Here is a 20,864-nt window from a genome sequence, read left to right as displayed (position 1 = left end):
TTATTTTTGTGGTAACTGATTCACTCCCACCCCCCCCCCCCCCCCCCCCTCCTCTCTCTTAGTTACTCCATCTATAATTCCAACAGGTACTATGTTTTAGATTTTATCTCCTAAAAAATATGGAATCTAGTTGAGAAATATGAGATAGAGGTTGAAGACATGTTGAAGATGCATTGGTCAAACATGCATAATCAGATGATCAACGAGTGGAAAGTTATGAAGATTGTAAGCCAATAGATTACTTGTAATTGTTAAAAGATGTAACATTATAATGTAATGTGTAATGTAATATCTTAATTTGGTCTTATTTTATTATGATATGTTGGGAAATCCTCAAGGCTAACTCAATAATTTATTCAAGGACTTGGTATAAGGGAAAGGTCATTTCCTTGGATGAAAAGTTTAATATATGGTTATATCTATGTGATGTATTATGTGAGCTTGAATAAATATATCTTTTGGATCAGAGAAGGGATTGGTGCAATTGAGGCATGGTGAGCTTACAACGAACTTTTTTTGGCATGATAAGTTCTTTTTGGATAGTTATTTATGTACACTTGTACTGTGTAGTGAGGATAGTACTAAAGTTGTTTAGACAATGGGTCCATCTGTTTTCCTTTCAACTCCTAACATGGTTGGAATCTCCTAAAATGGATTCAAAGTCTCCTAATAGGGACTCATTTGTACTAATTGTATTTCATTGATTCCTAACAAGGTCCATCCTTTCACTAGGAACTTTTATATTAGTACACCATCTTGTGGGTATCACTCCCACCAAGGTTTTCCCTTTGATCAAGGTTTTGTAGTTAACAAATTTGGTGTTATTGTGTATGGTAATCTTTCTATGGTTGTTACATCTATTGTTTACAAATTTCACAATTAAAGAAGATATTGAGAGTTGTTTTAATTGCATATTTTATTCACCCCCCACCCCGATTATCTTGGTGGATTTTACTTTCTAACATTAATATCAATAGAGCTCTATTAGGTAGGAAACTAGGAGGAAACTTAGCAGTAGGGATTGATCCTAGAGGGATAGGAAATCAAAAGGTAGGGATTTTGATAGCTTTTGCAAGGTTTGATGCAACATTGGGAGAAAAGGACAAATGTAAGGGTTCTTGCACCATAAGTTGTGGGTTTGGCAACACTCTTTCCATTCCCCTTCTTGCCTTTTATGTGCTTAGAAGGGATCCAGAGTAGGAAAAGACTATTTTAGAGAATGTGGAAGAGAATTCAAATGTTTGTAGAATAGAGGACTAGACGAAGGAGAAGTTGCTAGATGATCAAAGGAAGTGGTCTTCTTTGTTTAGGAGAAAACTTGGAGGAAAATCATCTTTCCCTTCGGTCACATCAAAATCTTGCTAGAAGAAAGGTGAGTTTTAAATCTTTATTCTAGACTTGATTGTTGATTTCTTTGTCTTGACTATGGATTTTACTCTAGTTGGGAAATTTTGGGGGCTAGAATTGATATTGATGCTTTGAGAAACATGATCAAAAGAAAATGGATCATCCGTGATCAATTTGACATATCAATTACGATGAATGGTTTCTTTTCCTTTGTTTTTAACTATAAGGAAGATTTGAACATGGCGATATGGTGGACCTTGGTTGGTAATAGTACTCTTACTATCAAAAAATGGGAATGAAATATGGATCTATTTGATGTCTTCTTCCTAACTACTCTGGTATGGGTAAGACTTCTTGGCTTACCCTTGGAGTTCTAGCATGAAGATAGTTTCAAATGCATTAGTTTGCTCTTTTGGTGAACTTGTTGCTATTGACAATGTCACATCTTCAAAATCAAAACTTTAGTGTGCTAGAATCTATGTGAAAGTTGCTCATTTGAAGAACCTTCTTGAGAAGGTGGAATTGATTTCAAAACTTGGTAAAAGGATGCAAAAGATAATCTTTTAAGATCTTCCAAATGGTTGTTTTGTTTGTAGAAAACAAGGTCATTGGGCAAAAAAATTCCCTTACCAAAGAAAGAATCTACCTAAGTTAGACAACGTGGAGAAATAAAAAGAAGTAAGGATCCGAAAAAAGGTGTGGAAACCTAAAGCAATGCCTAAGAAGGTGACTGAGGATAAAGATATGCTTAAAAATTAGGACTCAAGTAAGTAGATAGATCTAGAAAAGCTTTGTCCTATGTAGAGTAAAAAGAATATTGTAGATCCTATGAATCAATTGGTAATCTATGAGAAAAATGAATTAGATTGGGAAGATTTAGAATAATTAGAAGAGATAGAGGAAGGTGAAATTCTTGAGGAAAGGAGTCGATCTCTGGCATTAGAGGAAATACAGATTGATGAACTCTGGGTTCAAGAGTGTCCCATGTGTAAAGAGATTATATCCTTTAAGAATGGCTTTGAATCCAAAGAAATGGATGGAAATTTTGAAAAGAAGGAACCTAAATAGAAACATACTCAAAGAAAAAAAAATAGAAAAGAAAGGCAATACAATTTCTAAAGGAGTGGAGACTTGAAGCAGTAAATTGGACTTATTTCCAAAACTAAAGTCAAATTTTGGTACCCCAGAGAAACCTAGAAAGAAAACATCTAAAAAAACTAGAGAAAGCGAAAGTTTTCAAAATATTTCTGATAGGAAATAGGAAACTATTCTGGGTTTTACCCCTAAAAATTATGATGAATAATATCAGTTGGAATATTAGGGGGTTAAATAATACTCATAAATTAGATATTGTTAAAAAAAATTTCTGGGAGCATAAACCAGATATTTTAATGCTCTAAGAAACCAAAATGGATAAAGAGAAGGATGAAAAGCTTAAATCTTTTAATAATTACTACATAATGGCTAGTAGCTCAAAAGGAGCATTTGGAGGAACAATGATTTTGTGGAAGCAATCTTTGTTCTTAGGTACCTTATTGAATGCTAATAAACATTTTATGGTGATCAAAATTAAGAGTATTGCCCAGAATAATGATTGGTATATTGTCAATGTGTATTCACCTAACATCAAGAGTGCAAGAAAAAAAATTGTGGGATACTCTTTCTAACATAAATAGTAAAGATTAATATGGTACATGGATTCTTTTTTTGGAGATTTTAATGTTCCTCTGTATGAGCATGAAGAAAAGGGGGGAAATGCGAGTCAGCTAGATGGTAGGCTAGATTTTATGGATTTTATTAATAAGGAAGACTTAATGGATTTAGATCTTCAAGGTATTGAGTCACTTGGAGTAACAAAAGGATAGGTGATGAGTGTATCCAAGCTCGCTTGGATAGAGTTCTTATTTCTCCCAATTGGACTACAGATTTTGTGGGTAATCTTAAGGCTATTCAAAAGATTGGTTTAGACCACTTTCCTTTATTTTTACTAGTGGGAATATCTATATCAAAAAGAATTTTCCTTTTAGATTTGAGAAAATGTGGTTGTAGCATCCACAATTTGAAGACCAGTTGGCTGAATGGTGGAACGTTAATATTGAAGGACTTCTCTTTTTTGGGTAGCTTCTAAACTCAAAAATGTCAAAAAGAAAGTTAAAATTTGGAATAAAAGATGTTTTAATAACATTTTTTATTAAAAAATCTATAATCAAAGAGGATTTTCAATTAATACAAGAGAGGATTCAGAGGGAAGGGTACTCTTTGGAGTTAGCAATGGAAGAAAATGAGAAGATGGTGGAGTATCATGATATTGTTACTAAAGAAGAAATTTACTAGAGGCAGAGATCCAAATCCATTTTGCTAGATGAAGGTGAAAAAAATACTAAATGTTTTCATTTATCTAATATGAAACATAGAGCTAAAACTTGTATTTCAAGTCTTAATGAAGGTAGCACAAAGTTAACAGAGGAAAAGGAAATCTTAGAGGAAATGGTCTCCTTTTTCTCTTCTTTAATGACTTCAAATCCTAATATTGACTTGACCCATCAGGTAGAGTTTTTAGATGTTACTCCTTCTTTGGCTACTTAAGAGAAAAATAGAATGCTAAGTTTTATCCCTAAGGAAGAGGAAATTTATAAGGTTGTTTTCTCTTTAGGTAGGGATAAATCCCCAGGGCTAGATGGTTTTCCTACGTTGTTTTTTTAGAAGGAATAGAATCTAGTTGGGAAAGATGTGAGTGATTTTGTTAAACAATTTTTTGGGGCTAAAAGGATGTTGAAGGAAATTAATTCTACTTTCTTATGCCTTATTCCAAAAAAAGTTGGTATTGACTCTTCAAATCAATTCAGGCCTATCAATCTATGCAATTCTTTTTATAAAATTATTTCAAAAGTCATGACTTTGAGTTTGTTGCTTCTACTACCTTCACTTATTTCCTAAGAACCATAATGGTTTTTTCCTTGGTAGACAAATCCTTTATTATATTATATAATATTGTGTGTGTGTGTGTGCGCACACGTGCGCATGAGAATATCCATTCTTTATCTCTATCTAATTATCAAGGCTTTATTGCTACAGCTTATGATAGAGTTGAATGGTCCTTTCTTCATAAAAAATAATTATCTTTTGGTTTTAGTATCAATGTGTTGAATCTAATTTTATAGATGATCTCTACTACTATGATAGTTGTTCTGGTTAATGGATGTTCCTCAAAGTTCTTTAAAGCTACTAGGGGCTTGAGACAAGGAGATCCTTTATCTCCTATCATCTTTACTATTATGATTGATTTCTTGGGCAAATATATTAGGAAGCTAGTTTCTCTAGGGGAAATCAAAGGATTGAGGCCCTCCTCTCATCCTCTTATTTGTTCCCATGAGCAATTTATGGATGATACAATTTTTTGGGAAAAGATAAGGTTAGGGAAGTAAGGAATCTCAAAAAGGCCGTTAATCTCTATTCTTCTACATCAAGTCAATTGATTAATTGGAATAAGAGTTCCTTGTATTTTATAAATAATCTTGTTTCCATATAGAGTAAAATTGATAAAATTCTTGGTTTCTCCATAGGATCTTTTCCTTGTATTTATCTAGGCCTCCCTCTAGGGGCTAATCCCTCAAATTCTTTTTGGGATGATCTTGTTAAAAAATTCAACAAGAAATGCATAGGATGGAAAGGTAATCTATTGAGTCAAGTTGGTAAAATTATTCTCCTCAAGGCTTGTCTCCAAAGTATCCCTACATGTTCTTTGAGTGTCTTTAGGAATCCAGCTAAATATGTTGATTCTATTGACAAAATCCAAATGAACTTCCTCTAGACTGGTTCTAAGGATAGGAAGAGAATGACTTTAATTACTTGGGATAAAAAATTTAAGCCTAAAATGGATGGTGGTCTGGGAATCAGGTCTTATAGAAGTATGAATAAAGAACTTCTTGCTAAGAATGGTTGGAGAGTTTATCATGACAATGAGGAATGGAGTACTATTTGAAAACATAAATACCTTTTTTATGCTCCTTCTTTATATTATTTTCTTTCTTATCCTATTGCTTTATCTCCTTGTACTATATGGGGAGCTGTGTAGGGAGCCAAAAATATTTTAATCAAAGGTTATTTCTAGAAAGTGGATAATGGAAAAAGATCAAGTTCTAGGATGATATTTGGATTTTGGACCATCCTCTGATTGAGGTTTTGAGGATAGAACTCTTATTGACAAATGTAAACAAACTTTTGGTATTGTTGTGGAGAATTATTGGATTAATAATAAATGGGTTAACCTTGTTGAAAGTAATAAGGATTTTTATAATATTTAGTTAATCTTGAATGCCTTTAGCCTTTATACTCATATTGAAGATAAAATAATTTGGGGTTTTGAATCAAGTGGTTGTTTTAAAGTCTCCTTTATTTTTAGAACTAAGGAAAAAGGTTTTAGACCTTTGTGGACTAAAGCTTGGATTAAAGGTATTATTCCTAAAATAAACATCTTTTTCTAGATCTTGCTTCAAAACAAAATTCTTACTTTGGACAACTCACAAAAAAAGAGGGATTAATGTGGTTAACAGATGTAGCCTATGTAAAGAGAACTATGAAGATAGAAATCATCTTTTCTTAAATTGTAGTTATATTCAAAAAGTGTGGAGTTACATCCTTAACTACAAAAATTTAGATTGGGTTCAACAAAATAGTATTGATCAATACTTCTAGAGTTGGACATGTCTATTTAAGGAGGTTAACACTAGTTTTCTCTAGAAAATTACTCTTCCTCATCTTTAATGGGGAATTTGGAAAGAAAGAAATAATATAATTTTTAGAGACAAAGAAATTCTTGAGTGGGTTCTTGGTCATAATATAATTAGAGCTATCAAGGAAAACTTCAGTTCTCACAAAAAATTTAGTGATGACTTCCAAATCAATAATCCTATGTAGACTAAAGGCTATAAAATCAAAAGTGATGATCAGAGGAATAATTTTAAATGTAAATCTCCCCCATAGATTGGATTAAAGGAAACTTTGATGGTGCTACTAAAGGAAATCCTGGCAAAGCTGGTTGTGGAGGGGTTTTGAGGAACCATACTAGTAGAATTGTTGATGCTATTGATATCCCTATTGGGATTTTTACTAGCCATAAATCTGAAGAAATGATAGTGCTATATATTATGAGGTTGGCTATGGAAATTGGTTATCAAAATATTTAGATGGAAGGAGATTTTCTTAACATTATTAATATGCTCAATAATAAGATTCTGGTTACTTGGGCTATTGAAGTAAGTATTATGGAAATCAAAAACATTATTAACAAATTTGATAATGTTGTATTCTCCCATATTTTTCAGGAGGGTAATTATGTTTCCAATTGGATTTCCAATCAAGTTGTCTATCAAGAAAGTAAGTTGAGGTGGAATGCTGACCTATGCAAGAATGTGGAGCTAACAATGATTGTTAATAATGACAAGACACATGCTAGAGAAGGAAATATTTCCTAAGATTGGAAAATTTTTGGAGAAGAGTGATGGGTTTATAGAGAATAGTTTGAGATTCCCTAGGAAGTAACTTTGTGCTATTATGACTTGAATTTGGCATGTAAGTAAAGTTATTAGTTCCTTGGTAATCTTTAATACTTTATTACCTTTTTTGGGTTTTGCTACTCTAGTGTTTTATAGAGATTATTAGGTTTTTGAGATTGGCAGGGAACCTAGAAAGCAAGAGCCAAGCACTTGTAGGACATGGAAGGCTAAGGCCTCTATGTGGGAAATTTTGCAAAAAGGTAATGTCACAACCTACATTGAGAGCTCCATGGGTATAAATGTCACATTATGGAAGCTTTCTTCAAATTTTGGTTTGAAGATAGGGTAACTTTGCATGGGGTCATGGTGAAATTGACTGAAGAATTTATTGATGAGGCTATGGGGTTTCCTATCTAAGGGATAAAATTCAATAAGGAGACTAGCATATCCAATGTGGCTTTCAAGAAATTTTTGAAGATGAAAGCTGAAGAGAAGAATTTGGAGAAAAATGGGGATTTCTACGAACTGAAACAAATTAAAGTTATCCAGAGGAATGTGTTGTCATGTATTCATGAGTATTTTATTCTTGATGGTAGGGCTAAGAAGTCCATAAATTTTACTTTGTTTTCTTAAATCATTTTAGGCATAAAGAAAGGATTTCCTTCCCATTTTTTCTAAAATACTCTCTTCTTCTTAGCCTTTCTACACATAGAAATAAAGATTCTCGTCATGTGCTTCATGAAGGTTTAATTTTACTTATTGAAAACTTCTATAAAATTAATTCTATAAAGCCCTCCCCGGTTCATGTGAAAAGGAAAGGGACTAGAAGTGAGACCCACTCAAAGAGAATTAAGGTGGAAGAAGGGGCTAGTGTTAGTAAGAAGGTTCTAAAATGGGAGAGGACTAAGAAACATGTTGAGGAAAATAGAACCTAAGAATTTAGACAATGATGAGAAAATGAAAATGGGGAATCTTAGTTCTTACTTGGATGGTTACTCTCAGAGTAAAGGGGTGTCTACTAGTAAAGATAATGTGGAGGGAAGTCAGGATAGACAAACAGACTTGAATGTGGGGTCAGAAGCCCTAAAGGAGGATGATGATAAATAGAGTGACCACCCTTCTCATAATGCTAGTGAGGAGAAAATGGAGGAGGAAACAAGTAAGGAGAATGAATATAAATTCCTTGTGGGTAAGGATAATAGCTAGAGTAAAGGTGAAAATGAGGAAATGATGGAGAATATGGACATTAACACTTATACTTAGATCAATACTATGACTACTTCTAAGCCTAGAAATGTAGTTTATAGGAGGGATGGATTTTAACTATCCTTCCTTCACACTGCTAAGCTTAAAGTGGAGACTTCTCTTCAAGGTGATTTGTGGCTATATAATGAATTGATGGTTCTCAAGAAGAAAATGGGGATTATGTAGAGAGAATTGGATGTTGAATACCCTAAGAGAACCTAGATGGAAGTGCAAATTGGTAACATACCTAATAAGCTTAAAGAGTATGAATAAGAGCTTTGTCACCTTATAAAGTGTGTGGTCAAAAAATGGACTGGGTCACTTCCAATCTTTGTGCTATGATGGCTAGTCTGGGTAAGAAGAGTAATGAAGAGATAATGTCTCTTGGTAATGTTGGGATGGGGAGTCCAGGTTGGCCTAGTAAGAGAACCAGGAAAAGCAGAAGGAAAAATGTTGATGAGGCTCTTTAAGCTCCTATTCTTTCTCCAGCTGACATCATCTAGAGTACAACAAAAGTAGGTAAAGAGGTGGTGAACATCATCAAAGAGCGATTGTAGGTGCTAGTTATGGAGCGAGTGTGTTGACTTTTGGTCTAGGTAGTTTTTCTAGTTTTTTCTTTTGCCTTTCATTATGTTTAAAACTCTAGGTTCTAGGTCCTTGTAAAACCTAGTCATTTTTTATGGTTAAAACTTTTAGTTTCAGGTTCTTCTAAAACCTGGTTTTGACATTTTTTGACTTTAGGTTTCAAGTCTTTGTAAAACCTAGTGGTGCTTTAATTTTTTATCTTTTGTTTGATGTAAAGGGTTTTGAGTCCCTTCAAAACTTTCTTTTTATCATAATCTAAAACAATAGTATCACCCAAAATTGACCTGCTTGGTACAAAGCTTGTTTGTTCTTCTAATATCACTTTCGATAGAACTATTTTCAATATAGTAGCTAATGCTTTAGATAAAATTTTATATATTGTATTGCATAGTGGTATGGATTGAAAATCCTCAAGTTTCTCATGATTTACCTTTTTAGGTATTAAATCCAAAAATGTGTTATTAATTTCAGATAATAGGGTTCCAAAATTTCTAGTTTCCTTAATAGCCTCCCAGCGATCATGTCCTAGAATATTCTAGCATTCCTAGAAGAAGAAAGGTTGAAAATCATCTGGTCCTGGAGAATTATCTGGATTAAGGCTAAATAGTGCTATTTTAATTTCTTCAATAGAATTTTTTTTATTATCTTATGAAGTTATTATCTTAGGGATTGTACTTTTCATCTAATTTTGAGCTATTAAATAACAAGAATCATAGTTATTTATAATGTTGGTATAATATTCAATGAATTTCTAATATTTGACTAGGATTTTCTATAACATTCCTAGCATTGTCCTTAATACTCATAATTCTATTAATGTTTCATCTATCAATAGTACTATTGTGAAGGAATTTTGTGCTTCTATCCACTTTTGTTAGCCATGTTTTGCGAGACGTTTGTTTCCAATATACTTCTTCCTTAGCTAAAATATTTTCTTGTTGAGCTAATAGTTCCTTTTCTTTTTGTATCTTCATTATTTATTCCTTTCTTAATCACTTCTTCATTTAGCTTTTTTAGTTCCTCTTTGTTATCCAATTTATCCTTAAATATGTTATCATAATTCTCTTTATTCCACAAACTATTATTTTTCCTTTAAGCAATTTTAATTTCATGACAAAACAAAATATTTTTGACCATTTAAATTTTCATTCCAACCACCGTTGTTCAATGTTTTTTATAAAATTGTCCTAAAAGATCCACATTTTCTCACATTTGAAGGGATACCTAGATGGTTTTTTATGTTAAATCATTTCTAATCTAATTGGAAAGTTATTAGATCCTACATTAGAAAGTATAGTCATATTGAAAGACAAGTTAAAAGTACTAAGATGAACTTTAAAAATAAATATATTGAGTTGTTTTTATGTATGGAAAACATCTCCTCTTCTATTATTCCATGTAAATAGTCTATTTGAAGTAGGAATTGTTGACAATTTGGCTAGGTTGGACATTTTGATGTTGTCATTTATGGAAACATATTAGTCATATGAAGTGGGAAGATCATAAAGATGAATTATTGGCTTGTATACTTAGAAAAATTTCCCAAGTATCATACGATTTATCTAGCAAAATTGATAAAGTTTCAATTAGTGAAATTCACAAGATTTTCATGTGGACATGTGCAAAGCTAGGTATATATGTTGGAGTTGATGAAAGCCAACTCTAAAGATGCCCAAGATCACCTGCATGTGAAAAACTATCAAAGAGAAGCCAAGGAGAGGAAGAGCATGGAGCAAAGGAAAAACCCTAAACGGACATGAGAGACCACATATGCAAACACAAGAGAAAATGTATTTACAATGAGAATGTGATAATGCGATGATATGAAATACAAAGAGGGCGCCCAAATATAAAGAGCTCCAGGAATCTTCTAGAACAAGCTAGAAGATGCTAGGAGATAAGTGTGACAACTAAGCATACATCTACTTGAGGTGGAAATTCCTCAAACAATGTGAGAGGATAAGTATGACTTAGGAGAGAACAAACTCTCATATTGTCAACAACTTATAACTAACTCCTATACTACAACTAATAAATAAAATGCATTTACCTAAGTAAGCTTAATTAATAGAATAAATAATTAATAAATTAATTATTTACTCTAACAGCCCCCCTTAAGTGAAACTTAGAGAAATGCCTTAAGCTCACAAAACTAAGATGAATGCAAAATGGGTCCCGACAACGAGGCCATTTTACATACCCAAGTACAATGCAAAGAAAATTCAACCTCTGAAAACAAGGAAAGAGAGAAAACCACGGGGGAAAAATCCTCTCCCAAAAAGAGGTAACCTAGTGAAGAACTGAAGAAACCTCCAACTAGGGAAATGTCCCCTAAAATAGGAACAAGGAGTGATCATGAAGAAGCATCACTGAAGCATGAAGAAGCCGCAAATTTTTCAAACTGCTGATCTAAAGAACCTCCATGGAAGAAGGCATGAACTGAGCATGTCTATATGGTAGATGATCCATCTCACCGAAATGCATAAGTAGCTAGCTACTGCAATTGCCTTGTATATAGGATCAACCATTGAATACATAGTTCACACTATCGAACCACCGAACCATAGATGCATTAGAACAATAGCATAACCCCTCCTTAATGTAGACAAGGTGTGATGACAAGCAACTGAGAAGGTGGGCCAAAGTCTCCTACAGATGAACCAAGAATAATGAGAGAGGGAAAGAGGTACAAAACACCCATAAAGACGTGGTCAAACTAACTCTGCATGGGCTAATGTCATGGAAGGGACACTCACTTAACAAAGGGAGAATGCCTAAAATAGCAAACAACTATCCCTTCGTGGTGCTTTATGAAAATAGTGCATGTACAAGTGACTCAAAACAATGTTCATGATCCCCAGAATGCAAAAGTGGAACTTTATCTCAGTGTGATACATAAAAGTGCTTCAAAATGATAGCTACAATGATGAAAACTAAAAACAGGTTGCAAAAAAAAAAGTACAGCCTAAAACAAGAGAATCCATGCCAGGAAAATGATCCTCGGGCCTAAAACACTCAAAATATCCACCATATAGAAAAATGCCAAAACTATGATAGAAAGAGCATGGGCCAAAAACTAAGAAAAAGGACCACATTTCTAAAAAGGTGACAGAACCAGCTTTCCAAAAATATAAAGTTTTCAAAAAATAGGCATGGGACGCAAAAGATATGCTAGCCAGAGTCAAAAATAGGACTTCAAACTTTGACTAAAAAAATAGGCAATAAAATGGAATCAAAACCTAAAAATACCTACACCAATGTCTCTGTCTCAGAACCAACTTTTCGATGCTTCTTTTGGATCAGAAAAATACCTCTATATGCTCAAGTTATGGTCAAAAAATTTAGAGTAGGTCCAAAATGACCCTGAAAGAGAGGTGCAAGAAGGTCTAATGATGCAAGGATGACATCATGCTGACCTCAGTAGAATCGGTGATTAAATTTGAAGGCCATGTGGTAGTCACCACAAAAAAGAGGCCATGTGGCAGTGCCACATGGACACCACATGGCAGTACGACAGATGTGGCAAGGGCCACGTGGCACCAATGCCACCTGTCAGTCGCTGATACGCTACAGATTGGGCAGGAAGTCCATGTGCATGTTGAGTCTGCATTGACGTTGTAGAAAATTGCCAACTAGGCTCGGCGGAGTAGAGTGGAGCGGTGGCGGAGTGAGCTGAGCTGCAGTGGAGGCTGCAAAATAGATGGTGACTGCTAGCACAAAGGGGGGCGCTGCCTACAACTAGGACCGGGCGAGGCATGAGTCGAGTGTAGGTGGCCATGCGGTGGCTGTTGGGCGATGCCACAGCGGTGTGCCTGTTTAAATTTTTTTTTTTTGGCTCAAAAATCGTCTGTACAATCCGTACAACAGCCCCTAATGTAAAAAAATTTTGCCTCTTGAAGCTCTGTCTCCAAATTCAACAAGTTTTATATGAATCTTGACTACAAATAGCCTTCCAGATCCAATGGTGATGTCCGTTTGGCCCCAATGTGCTCCAAAAATTTTTTGATCCCTTGATTTGAAAAAAAAATGCACAAATAAACTAGGGTTTGTGACTTCAAATCACGGCTTCAAAATTCTTCAACGAAGTACCAGCAGGAAGGCTCTGATACCATGTTGGAGTTGATGAAAGCCAACTTCAAAGATGCCCAAGATCACCTGCATGTGAAAACTTGTCAAAGAGAAGCCAAGGAGAGGAAGAGCATGGAGCAAGGGAAAAATCCTAAATGGACATGAGAGACCACATATGCAAACACGAGAAAATGTATTTACAATGAGAATGTGATAATGTGATGATATGAAATACAAAGAGGGAGCTCGAATATAAAGAGCTCTAGGAATCTTCTAGAACAAGCTAAAAGATGCTAGGAGATAAGTGTGACAACTAAGCATACATCCACTTGAGGTGGAAAGTCCTTGAACAATGTGAGAGGATAAGTATGACTTAGGAGAGAACAAACTACCGTATTGTCAACAACTTATAACTAACTCCTAGACTACAACTAATAAATAAAATGCATTTACCTAAGTAAGCTTAAGTAATAGAATAAATAATTAATAAATTAATTATTTACTCTAACAATGGATACTTGACACTATGATGATTACATAGGAAAGTGCACAAGACAGTACAAACTGTACAGAAAAAGTTTGTTGGAATTCTTTAGAATAACAAAGAGGTGTGAATTAGTTATCCAAGGTCCATATGTACAAATAAAACTTTTCACAGCTTAGTGAACCCATATCCATAAAAACTTATTATGAATGCATCCATTAGATCATATAATACTTAAATTTTATGAGTTATTGTCCTAGGTCAAAACATCTTTGCAAAAATGTAAATATCAAACATAATAGATTCAATAACACATTTGATAAATGGATTTTATGTGGAAACTCAATTTGAGAAAAAAAATCAGTAACATGCTACTAATTCTCACTCTTTTGAATTAATATCCTATGAAAGGCCAACCTTGTTAAAGGTTACAATACACACTGTTAAATGTGACATGGTTAGAGGATTTCAGTGGCCATGTTAGGAGTGAGCCTTGTTAGAGGACTTTACATCATTCACTTGGAATGTCACGCAGTTAAAGAATTTACAAATGACTATTAGGTTAACCTTAATCCAAAGGATTTACCTTAGATCGATACAATGATTAGAAAGTAATAGTAAGGCTTGATCTGATAACAATTTGCAACTCACTTGCAAATTACAGATCATTATTTTAGTCCTCCATTCTTCTTGTCTTTCACACACTTCAACTCTGATAGCTTGTTCACCCTTTAAGCATTCATACTCTTAATCCTTTTTTCTTTGCTTTCTAATAGAAGTCTCTTTTATTTGACCACTGAATGAAGCAATATCTTGGACTCTTTGTCTTCCTTAGGTTATCGTACATGAAAACCTTTTCTTTTGACCATCTCTCTCTATAAATAAAGATTTAAGATCTTTTGTTGTTCAACCTCAATCATCCATTTTAGGGATAGGTAGGATTAGGTAGGATACAATTCAAATCTACCCACTTTTCCATTTGGTTCCTCTAGAAACTTCTACCTCAATCTTCCTTGAATTTGCCTCAAAATGTTTTACCTTGAATTCTATTCCACTAGCTCATCATAGTTATCTTTCACATGCTTCACACAATTCAAGAAAACAAAATAGTTGGCTCAAATTTGTCAAATATATGATTTAACATGAATACTGGCACTCAACATCAATATGATGTTACTCAAATTCCATAATGTTCTTCCACTTTTCTTTAACTAGTTAACTTGGCAAACACTAAAGTTTACTAGTGCTCGGCATTAACTAAACTTTACTCAACTTACACTAAGCTCAATTACCATACACTAAAACTTCACTTTGCTCAGCTCCAACTAATTTTTTTCTTAGCTTGTACTAACTATTCTCGACACCTACTATCCACTTGGTCAATCTTGGTAGACTCAATTATTCTTACTTGTTCTTCTAGACTTAATAATTGTATCCAACCTTGCATCCTTAAGTAGATAATCAATACACTATATCATCATTGTCTTAACTAATCTTTGTACCCCTTCATACTATAACTCAACCTTTCCTCTAGGTGCTCTTATTTTCACATTTAATCAAAACCTCTTCATTAATCAAGCAAATGATAGTACTCAAATCAACAAGGTAGTTATTTTACCAGCAAGTAGTTTTTTGACATTAGTGACAAAACAATGATCGAAACATTACAATCTCATATCAATAGAGTTATGGTTAGTTTACCATTTGTAGCAGTATATAGGTAGAATAGAGCAAGACATAGAAATGAGTATTTTGGGTTAAGGAATTATTTTGTTTAAAAAATTATTACTTAACCAATTAGGGACAACATGCTAGATGTTAACCCTAAGTCGATGAAGTTAATTTTATGTTTTGTAAAGTGTATAAAGGCATGAAGGCCAATTGGACAAATAATTGTAAATTAGCAAGTTATAAAGGAAGGAAATATTGTGAATTCAAAGTTGTGAAAAAAAAGTAATAATGTAATATGACATTGATGTAATGCTATGTGATGTGAATTCTAATGTATGATCAGAGGAATGTGAATTATGTGATGACAATAAAAGGTAGTATCAAATATTGAAGATATCAATAGCAATGTATAGAGTTTTTTGTATCTATCTCTTTGTATTAAAGGAACTAAATTGTACATTGCATGTTTGGGTAGTGGGCTCATCTTGCATACATTTTTATATTTTTATATAACAATTTCTAATAGGATTGAGGCTTCTAACAAGGACTGAGACAATATATGAATGTAATAGACTCCTAACATGGTCAATATCTTTCACAAGAGACTTTTGATTAGTGGATAATTTTGTGGATACCATCCCCACCAGGTTTTTCCCTTGGCTAGGGTTTTGCTAGCTAAAAAAATATGGTGTTACGAGTTCTCTTATTGCATGATTATGTTTATTTTTCAACATAGTTACTTTTCTTTCATATGTAGGTTATAAGATTGTTAATAATATCCAATTTTGGGCTAAAGTTTGTAAAATATTGATTCATCTCCCCCCCCCCTCCTACTATTTCCTATTTCTAACAATTGGTATTAGAGAATAGTTATTAAAGAATCTAAATGAAGCCCTTGAGAAGATTGACATTCTTACTCGAGAAATAGATGCTTTGAAAGAAAGATATAAGGATGCAAAGGACTACGTTGGAAAGTTGAAAGATAAGATTGATTATCTTAAATCCTAGATTGAGCCTAAAGATCAATCAAGAAAAGTGATGAATTTTTCAGATTGAAGAAATAAAATGAGAGCTTCCAATATGAATTGACGATTATTGATCTGAAATTGAGCCTGAAGAAAGATGATAGAAAAATTGAATCTGATCTCATATCTGAAAATGAAAGTTTGAGATCTAAACTTACAAAATTTACTTCTAAACTTGAATCTACTAAGTTGTAGTATATAGAACTTGAGAAGTGCAATATCATTTTTAAAGGATAATTAACCCAATCTAAAAAAAAACTTAAGAAGCTATATCCTAGTAGTGAGAAAATTGATAAACAAATGTCTTTTCAAAGAACTTCATATGATAAGACTTTCCCTGGATATTTTATCAGAGAAAATTCAACCAACAAATCTAAATCTAGAGAGGAACCTAATCTTGAAATTCATCTATCTATGCAAGATAAGTAAATTCAAAATAAGATTTGAGTCAAATCAATCTGATAATGCACTGAAATAGGTTGATCAAGTCAAGCAACCTGAACAATTTGATGATCATATGCAACCTGTGAAAGATGAATCACCTAAAGAGGTGAGATATGAATTCAAAGGTAGATTTTATGCATGAAATGAGAATGGATATATAAAAAAGAACTACATAAGTAAGTCATTCATACCAGTTACCAATTTTCATTGTTATAATTGTCATGGTTTTGTTCATAGAGCAGTTAATTTTTAAAAACCAAAGTTTGATAGTAGTAATAGAAATAGAAGAATTTTTAGATGAATCAACCCTAGAGGAAGAAGATCTAGAGAAGGAAACAATGGAATGAGAAGCAACATTGTATGTTACAAGTGCAACAACTTTGGATATATTGCCAAAAATTACCAAGTGCCTATAAACCAGCCTAGACCCAAATTTGGAAACAATGCACCAGTATGATAGTTGTGTAACAACTTTGGTCATATAAAAAAATTATGTGGAATTGATTTGAGGAACTATACAAGGAATCCACACTTTAGAAGGAGTATAAGAAGGAATTCCATAAGGATTGATAGTAGTAAAGACAACATAAAAGAACATGTAGAATAATTTAATGAGGTATTTTTTAAAGCTAAAGATCCATCCAATTCATGTGTAGTGTTAGAGGAACACTTAAATGAAATATCTAAAAGAAAATTGAACTCAACTATAGTATTTGATTCATCTCAAGAAAATGTTAGTTGTAACATGTGCATAAGAAAGATTGGAAAAATGAACTCATAAAACTTTTCACCACTCATCCATCTCATGCATTCAATAGATAAACTTGAAATAAGATGCAAAGCACATACATCTAAATCATGTAAACACATAAGAAATCACACATTTGACACCTCATACAGTTACCCAAAAACCTTCCAAAGAAAAGGTAAAACTAGGGTGGGAATGACACCCACAATTCTTCACTACTATAGCAATAAAGTGTAACCAATTAAGGTTACAATGATTTGACCATGAGACATGATCTGCCCTATTAAAGGCTTACAAGGATTTTTAAGTCCCACCTTGTTAGAGGATTTCAACACCCTATTAGAAGTGTGTCTAGCTAAAGGAATTTTAGAACATCCACTTGGAATGTCACCCTATTAAAGGATTTACAACAATCTGTTAGGACTACTCCACTTAGGAGATTTAACTAAAATCACATGTTAGGATGTTTCAGCATAGATCTTGTGATTAACTCTAGTAACCTGATTAAAGATCAAGTCTATACATTATCCTTCTCGATCCTCTCTAACCTAATATGTCAATGTTGTATCCTCTATCCTTTTTTCTTCTCAAACTAATTCTACAATTTTCTCTCTTACATTTTCTAAGCCTCTATGAATGCTCTACTTTTTGCATGCAAACTTCAGTATTCTTCTACTTCAATTCCTTACATGCTTACTATGAAGTTTAGGGTTTTTTCCTCCTTAAGAAGACTAGAAGACTTAGGGATAGTTATAAATCTATGGCTAAAATTAATCTTTTTTGTTGCTTAATCCTTCCCTTTTTTTGATTGGTTGTATGTAATTGCATAGGGAATACACATACTCATTTGTCCTTATCTTCAAAAGATCATATTCTATCCTTAGGTTCACTAATAAATAGTTTACATAGTTGTTTGTGTAATCACAAACAAATATGTCAAATTTTTGTTGCTCAAAACTTGAGGTTACTGATGCTTGGCACATACTAAAATTTTGTCTCTGACTTGGCACCTGAACTATTCGACATCTACTATTTTCTTGGCACTTGAATCACTCGACATGTATTGTCTACTCAGCACTTAAGTGACTCAAAACATGAGTAACTTAGCACTCATTTTAACTTGGCATAGTCTATATTTACATATCATACTTGGCATACATTACTAGTTCAATATGAACTTAGTAAATGTCTTAAGTGTGTTGACACTGAATTGTCAAAACCAATCTAAGATCAACACCAAAATATCATAATTCATCCTTAAGTCAGCTCAAAAATGTTTATATAGTTTTTTGTGCCATAACAAACAAATATTTAAACACTATCTTAATCAACATCTAAAGTCTTTGATGCTTGGCATACACTAATCATTCTGCTATAACTCGGCCCCTGTATTGCTCGGCATCCACTATTTACTCAGCTCTTGAATCACTCAGCATGGTCTATCTACTCGCACTTGAGTGAGTAGGAACATGAGTGGCTAGGAACTTAGTATGACTTGGCATGGTCTAATATTTACATGTTGTGCTCAACATGCATTACTAGTTTGACATGAACTAAGTAAATAACTTAAGTGTGTTGACATTCACTTGTCAAAACCAATCTGAGATCAACAAATAATATGTGTAATATATGGAATACATGAACTTGTGAAGATATAAAGAAAATATGGAGTATATTAAGAAGGATACAAAGTGGTATAAAAGGAAAAGTAGAGACATATATATCACAATTAGGTGATTACATTATTCAAAAGGATCTATTTCAGAAAATAGAGTTGTAAAGAAAAGATCAACCTACTACTTCATCCTAATAGGTGCATCAGTCAAATCATCTAACCAAGTGGACCTAACTATCCTTTGTTGAATCTCCTAATAAAGTAAATACTTCATTTTATTGTAAAATCCATTCACAAGGTGGACCTAATAGTCCTTCATAATTGTAACTGAGTAGATCACCAGAAGTAATCAATTATAAGCCCTAACAAGCCAACTTTATTACTATAGAAATGAAGCATTGTGGGTGTCATCCCCACCCTAGTTGAACCTTCTCCATGGAGGGTTTCTGGGTTACCAAATATTGTGTCAAAATATTATGGTGCTGATTTCTTTATGTTCATGCATGAAAGTAGATTAGATAATCTAAAGATATAAAATTAGAAGTATTCTAAGTGTGAAATGTTTAAGTGGTTCTTGATTCACCCACCACACCCCCCCCCCCCCCCCCCAACCTCACTTCAATCACTTGTTTGTTAATATATTTCCAAAAATTGGTATCAGAGCCAAGATCTCCTATCATAGGATTAACAACTTGAGACTAAAGATATGAGGAAATGGAAGTGTACGAGTTAGAGAAAGCTATTAAGAATGACGAACTTGATTTGCACATGGCTTTGGAGAAAGTTGAGAAACTCAAGGAACAACTCACTCACTCTTTGAAGAGAAGAAAAGAATTGGCTATATTGATGAATGATAATCTATACATAGAAGAAGGAATAAAAGATATATGCAAAGAAAGAAGTTTAGAAGAAGTAGATACAGCCATAGAAGATCTACTACTAATGAATTCTACTCTACAAGAAGAAGTGAGAAATTTGAAAAGAGAATAGGAAAGTCACTCAATCAGGCTATGTGAAGTTATCGAATAAAAGAAAAAGTAGTAAATGACAAAGAAATGAAAGATGGAGATAAAAGACCACTTGCAACAAGATTAGAAGAAAATACCACTAAAGTTCAATAGTTATCACAACATCATGCAGATATGGAAAACCATCTAGAGGATGTAAATCATGCAACTAGAAATCTAAGAGCAAAAAATGATAAACTCTAGAATGAACTAAGAGCTGAAAAGGAACTCAATGAAAGAAGAATGAGATCACAAGAAAGTGTGAATCAATTGTGTGAGAAAACTCTAAATAGACCCAAAGGTACTACTAGCTTAGGGTATAGTAATCAAGGAGAATTATCATAGCAAGGAGCACAGAAGAACAAAAGGCCTACATGCAACAGTTCTAAAAAAATAGGTCATACAACAAATGTTTGTTGCAAAAATACTATGCAACCCAAGTTGAAAGAGTGTTATAATTGAAACAGATATGGACGCAAGGCTAATGAATGCAAAACCATATCAAAATTTGAAGGGAATTGTTTTACATGTCCCAAGTATGGTCAGAAATCTTTAGAGTGAAGTTCAAATCAATGGAATCCAAAAGATCAGCACAATGGAACTAGACATAGAGGATTTATTGGTTGGGACTACAACACATGGGGAAGATGTCATCTATATGGAGAATATGGTCACATTGGAGTAAATTATGTAAGAACTCACTTCAAGAAGAGAACTACTAATGTAAGATGGTATGTATGCAAAAATATAGGTCATTTGGAAAGAAACTATATCAATAAAGATACAAGAAATTCTTGTGAGGAAAGCAAAGGAAAAATGAATGTTGAAGAGATTAGAACTTAGATAACTTGGAAATGGGTAAGGAAATTAGAAAGAAACACAAGGAAAGACAATGAAGTTATTATCATCCAATCCAATGAGTTGGGTGAAGCATCCACATCCAACTAAGAAGTCAAGGAGATGGCTAGAAGTGAGAATTCAAGGAAGATCCTACATTAGTTCTAGATATGCAAGAAATTTCAATCCAAATTTACATATTCAGATGCACTAGGTCAAGCAAAGAAGACTCATTTTAACTGAGTTTTCAATCATCCTCGAGAAAAGTAAAGTTAGAAACCAATTCTAACTAA

This window comes from Cupressus sempervirens, chromosome 6 (genome assembly GCF_028749045.1).
Source record: "Cupressus sempervirens isolate cs-2001-9-10 chromosome 6, ASM2874904v1, whole genome shotgun sequence".
In the NCBI taxonomy this organism is placed as follows: Eukaryota; Viridiplantae; Streptophyta; class Pinopsida; order Cupressales; family Cupressaceae; genus Cupressus; species Cupressus sempervirens.
Note: the sequence above shows the minus strand (reverse complement) of the source record.